This window comes from Mandrillus leucophaeus, unplaced genomic scaffold (genome assembly GCF_000951045.1).
Source record: "Mandrillus leucophaeus isolate KB7577 unplaced genomic scaffold, Mleu.le_1.0 Scaffold1143, whole genome shotgun sequence".
Classification (NCBI taxonomy): domain Eukaryota; kingdom Metazoa; phylum Chordata; class Mammalia; order Primates; family Cercopithecidae; genus Mandrillus; species Mandrillus leucophaeus.
In genome coordinates, this window is record NW_012099688.1 from 286015 (window position 1) to 291978 (window position 5964).

A 5964-nucleotide genomic window follows, 5' to 3' on the forward strand; every position below is an offset into this window, starting at 1 on the left:
AGGTTTCTGCTGCGTTTGTTATTGTTTACTGTGCCCTGTCCCCAGTGGTGGAGTCTACAGAGACAGGCAGGCCTCCTTGAGCTGCTGTGAGCTCCACCCAGTTCGAGCTTCCCAGCAGCTTTGTTTACCTACTTAAGCCTCAGCAATAGTGGGCGCCCCTCCCTCAGCCTGGCTGCTGCCTTGCCGGTAGATCACAGACTGCTGTGCTAGCAATGAGGGAGGCTCCATGGGCATGGGACCCTCCCGGCCAGGTGTGGGATATAATCTCCTGGTGTGCCCGTTTCCTTAAAGCGCAGTATTGGGGTGGGAGTTACCCGATTTTCCAGGTGTTGTGTGTCTCAGTTCCCCTGGCTAGGAAAAGGGATTCCCTTCCCCCTTGCTCTTCCCAGGTGAGGCGATGCCTCGCCCTGCTTCAGCTCTCGCTAGTTGGGCTGCAGCAGCTGACCAGCACCAATTGTCCAGCACTCCGTAGTGAGATGAACCCAGTACCTCAGTTGAAAGTGCAGAAATCACCGGTCTTCTGTGTCGCTTGCGCTGGGAGTTGGAGACTGGAGCTGTTCCTATTCGGCCATCTTGTTCCGCCCCCGAATCTGGTATCTCTTAACACAATGCAATTGAGATCCTTCTATGTTGTTTTGTGTGCCAATACCTCTGTTTGTTTTTTCTGCTGTTAGAAACAAGTGCCCAGTACCACAGAGAAAGCTAGTGCATAGGCAGAAAATTCCTCAGCAAGGCAAATTTACTTCTGCAGAATGGTGCAGCTTGCGCCAGTCATGATCACAAGAGTACACCGAGAGGGCTAGGGCAGGCGATGTTATCCCTGATACAGTTCCTAGCATTTCTGTGTCCCTTCTCCATTGGCTGGGGTTGGACCTCACAATCTAAGCTAACTCGATTGGCTAAGGTTTAAAATTGAATAGGGTCTATTAGGCAGGAAGGAAGGAGGACTGTCCATTACTAGGCAGGAAGGATATCTGGACTTGTCTGGGCAAGGCAAAGGCAGGAAGGTTGCTTACAGAACAGGTAGCTAGGAGACAAGGAAGTACAAGGAAGTTGGTCTTAAGCAACAAAGAACAGGGAACTAAAACTTTTTGAAGAGGAATTTATCATCTCTGACATTGCTGACTGCTATTTCTTGGTATGGATTTACCAGTTTCCTTATCCATTCCCCAGCCCAGGGATATGCAAGTTGTTTCCATTTGGGGGAAATCGTAAATAAATAAAATATTTTTAAGTTTAAGATTTGAAAAGATTGAAAAAACACTAATATACATCTATGGTATGGGCTTGGGGAAATGTTTATTCCCAGTGTATTAGGATTCTCCAGAGAAACAGAACCAGTAGGAGAGAGTAAGGGAGAAAGACACATTGATGATGAGAAATTGGTTAACATGATTATGGAGGCTAAGAAGTCTCACAACCTGTCATTTGCAAGCTGGAGATCCAGGAATGCTGGTGGTGTAATTCTGGTATGAGTCCAAAGGCCTGAGAACCAGGGAAGCCAATGGTGTAAATTCCAGTCCAAGGACAGGAGAGGATGAAATGAAATGTCTCAACTCAATAATGAGGCAGAAAATATGGGTTAATTCCTCCTTCCTCTGCCTTGTGTTCTATCCAGGCCCTCAGTGGACTGAATGATGTCCATACACATGAGGACAGCAATCTGCTTTACTGAGTCCACTGATTCAAATGCTAATCTAATCTGTAAACACCCTCATAGATGCACCCATAAGGAATGTTTGATCTGGACACCCTGTGACCAAGTCAAATTTACCATCGCAACTATTCTTTTTTTTTTTTTCTTTTCTTTTCTTTTTCTTTTTTTCTTTTTTTGAGACAGAGTTTCACTCTTGTTGGCCAGGCTGGAGTGCAGTGTCATGATCTTGGCTCACTGCAACCTCTGCCTCCCAGGTTCAAGTGAGTCTCCTGCCTCCACCTCCTGAGTAGCTGGGGTTACAGGCATGCACCACCATGCCTGGCTAATTTTTTGTATTTTTACTAGAGATGGGGTTTATCCATGTTGTTCAGGCTGGTCTTGAACTCCCCACCTCAGGTGACCCACCAGCCTCAGCCTGCCAAAGTGCTGGGATTACAAACATGAGTCACCACACCCGGCCACAGCTATTCATTTTTATTGTGAATTTGATTAACTCTGATTTTTTGCCTCTCCTTTCTTCTTCTGTTTTTGTACCTTTTTCCCTATCCTCCCCTCCTCACTACCCCCTTACCCTGTAATGCCCATAATTCTACTCACTACTTCTGTGAGCCCCAATTTTTTTAGCTCCAAAATATAAGTGAAAATGTGCAGTAATTATCTTTCTGTGTCTGACTTCTTTCACTTAATGACATCCAGGCGCATCCATGTTGTTGCAAATGACAGGATTTCATCTTTATAGCAGAATAATATTCCACTGTGTTTATATACCAGATTTTCTTTTTCCGTTCATCTGTTGGTAGACGTTTAGGTTGATATTATATCTTGGCTATAGCGAATAGTGCTGCTATAAACGCAGGAGTGCAGGTATCCCTTTGAAATATGGATTTCCCTTCCTTTAGATATGTACTCAGCAGTGTGATTGCTGGATTGTATGGTAGTTCTATTTTATTTTTTGAGAAACTTCCACATTGTTTTCTATAATGGTTGTACTAATTTTCATTCCCACCAACAATGTCTAAGAGTTCTCTTTTCTATGCATCCTTACAGCACTTATTTTCTGTATTTTTTATAATAGACCTTCTAACTAGGGTAAGATGATGCCTCATTGTGATTTTGATTGGCGTTTCCCTGATGATTAGTGATGCTGGACATTGTTCATACATTTGTTAGCCATTTGTATGTATTCTTCTAAGAAATATCTATTCAGATCCTTTGCCCACATTTTAATCAAATTACTTGTTTTCGTTTTTGTTTTTGCTGTTGAGGTTGTTTGAGTTATTTGTATATTCTGGATATTAGTCCCTTTTGGATAAATAGTTTGCAAGTATTCTCTACCGTTCTACAGGTTGTCTCTTCACTCTCATAATTGTTTCCTTTGCTGTGCAGCTTTTTAGTTTAATACAGTCCCATTTCTTTTTGTTGTTGTTGTCTGTGCTTTTATTTATTTATTTATTTATTTATTTATTTATTTTGAGATAGGGTCTCACCCTGCTGCACAGGCTGGAGTGCAGTGGTGTGATTATAGCTCACTGCAACCTCTACCTCCTGGGTTCAAGTGATCCTTCTGCCTCAGCCTCCCGAGCAGCTGGGATTACAGACGCCCACCACCATGCCTGGCTAAATTTTATATCTTTAGTAGTGATGGGGTTTCACCATGTTGCCCAGGCTTGTCTTGAACTGCTATACTCAAGAATCTGCCCACCTCACCCTCCCAAAGTGCTAGGATTACAAGTGTATGCCACTGTGCCTGGCCTGTCTGTGCTGTATTTTTTTTTTTTTTTAAGATGGAATTTTGCTCTGTTGCCAGGTTGGAGTGGATCTGCACGAACTCAGCTCACTGCAATCTCCGCCTCCGAGGTTCAATCAATTCTCCTGCCTCAGCCTCTCTAGCAGCTGGGATTACAGGTGTGCACCACCATACCCAGCTAATTTGTGTGTGTGTGTGTGTGTGTGTGTGTATTTTTAGTAGAGACAGGGTTTCACCATGTTGGCCTCAATCTCCTGACCTCGTGATCCGCCCACCTCGGCCTCCCAAAGGGCTGGGAGTGAGTCACCACGCCTGGCCCTGTCTGTGCTTTTTTTGGGGGGTGGGGTCAGGATGGAGCCTAGCTCAGTTGCCCAGGCTGGAGTGCAGAGGCTCAATCTCGGTTCACTGCAAGCTCCGCCTCCTGGGTTCACTAGATTCTCCTGCATCACCCTCCTAAGTAGCTGGGACTACAGGTGCCCGCCACTACGCCTGGCTAATTTTTTTGTATTTTTAGTAGAGACAGGGTTTCACCATGTTAGCCAGAATAGTCTTGATCTCTTGACCTCGTGATCCACCCGTCTTGGCCTCCCAAAGTGCTGGGATTACAGGCACGAGCCACCGCGCCCAGCCCCTGTCTGTGCTTTTTAAGTCTTAGTCATAAAATTTTTGCCTAGACCAATGCCCTGAAGAGTTTTCTTTAGGTTTTCTTCTAGTATGTTTACAGTTTTGGTCTTATGTTTAAGTCTTTAATCCATTTTGAGTTGATTTTTATATATGGTGACAGGTAGGGATCAAGTTTTGTTTTTCTGCAAATGGATATCCAGTTTCCCCAGCACAATTTATTGAACAGGGGGCCTTTTACACAATGTATGTTCTTGGCAAGAACCTCATTTTAATTAAACTTTAAAGGACTTATAATATTGTAATTCCACCTATATGATTTTATAATAATAAAATAAATTATTGTTGATATATGTGCAAGTATGTTTACATCAATCAGGATTCAAATGGTAAAAGAGAGATCACTCAAGTATTACAACTGAGAGAATTTGATGAAGATTATTTAAAGCAGTTGTTTTAATGGTAAAAATGAACACTGAGCTAACACAGGATGACAACATTGGGTAGCAGCTACCTGTCTGGGGCTGGGAAACAATGGAAAAGATTAAGGTCCTCAGAACCCAGAAACTCACCAGAGTGGTCCCAGAGAGCTAGAATTAGACAGACAGTGGAGGCAGGGGCAGTGCCAGGATCACACTGGTACCTCAGGTATTCAGAGAAGAGCTTTGCAGAACTGGAATTCAGACCTTCAGAAGGGTGTTGTCCAGTTCCTATCTCGACTTTTAGAGAGGCATATTGAGGCACGTTGTGTTCACCTCTGAGAGTCCTTACTGTCCAGCTGGTGCTGGTAGCCAGTGTGGGATCAATGTGGAGAGTTCTGGGAGAGCTAAAAGAAGCTGGAGGGTGATCAAAATGTTCTGGAATTAGATAGTGGTGATGGTTGTGCAACTTTGTGACTATAATTATTATTGAATTATACACTTTTAAGAGAGTAAATTTTGTATGTAAATTTTATCCCAATTTTACAAACACTTTTTTTTCTGAGACGGAGTCTAACTCTGTCACTAGGCTGAAGCACAGTGGCATGATCTTCACTCCCTGCAACCTCCACTGAAGAAGGAATTCATGAATTTTACAAGTATAATCAAAGACCACCAAGAAATTTTTACTTTTTCCTTCAAAAGTTAAGTATAGTGTACCACCCACCCCCGTAGTCTAAGTTAGAGAAGAATATTAACTGCCTGTTTTTCCTTCTGTGCTCAGCAAACCTTATCTGTATTTACCAGTTTCACATTCCTTGAGGCTCAGCAAGTTCCCGCGTCACCTCCCTAGCGCAGCCGCAAAGTTACAAGGTTGATAAGCACATGTTACAGAAACATAGTTTCCCAAGGATGTGGAAAATGTAGTATAGATAAATGTAAAAGACTGGTCAACTGCCTTTGTTCTCACTTCTGTAAGTATACTTCCCACATCACATAGCTCCCAGCCACTGACTGCTTAAAAGGTGGCTGCATTCTTTGTCTGGGCTCAGACTTTCCTGGACGCTAGTCCTACTGAGCCAGGTGATCACCTTAATAAAGGCTTTCCTGAATTCTATTTGGTCTCTCCCGTCTCTGATTGTCCCATAACATATCTGGGGGCCTCTCTGGGATTGGAGATGGCAGGTTTCTGTCTCCTTTGCCTGTAGGCTAGAGACAAAGGACACAGGAGATTTGGGACCCTTGGTGCCACTAGGTAAGACTTAGCCCAGAAGGAGAACGGCTCTCCCATGCATTGGAGCTTCCCCTGACAGCGCAAACGGAACCGACTCGGGAGTTGCAGGACAGTCACAGGAGCAGCGTGCAGGCAGACTGCTGAACCGCGGTAAGGTTGGGCCCTGGAAAAGCCCATCCCATAAGGACGGAAGGGGAGCTTGATCACGACTACTTATCCAACCCAGAGTGGCTGGTGGGGCAGGAGTGGCCTGCCAATTTGGATGAACCTTGTGTCCCCACTAACA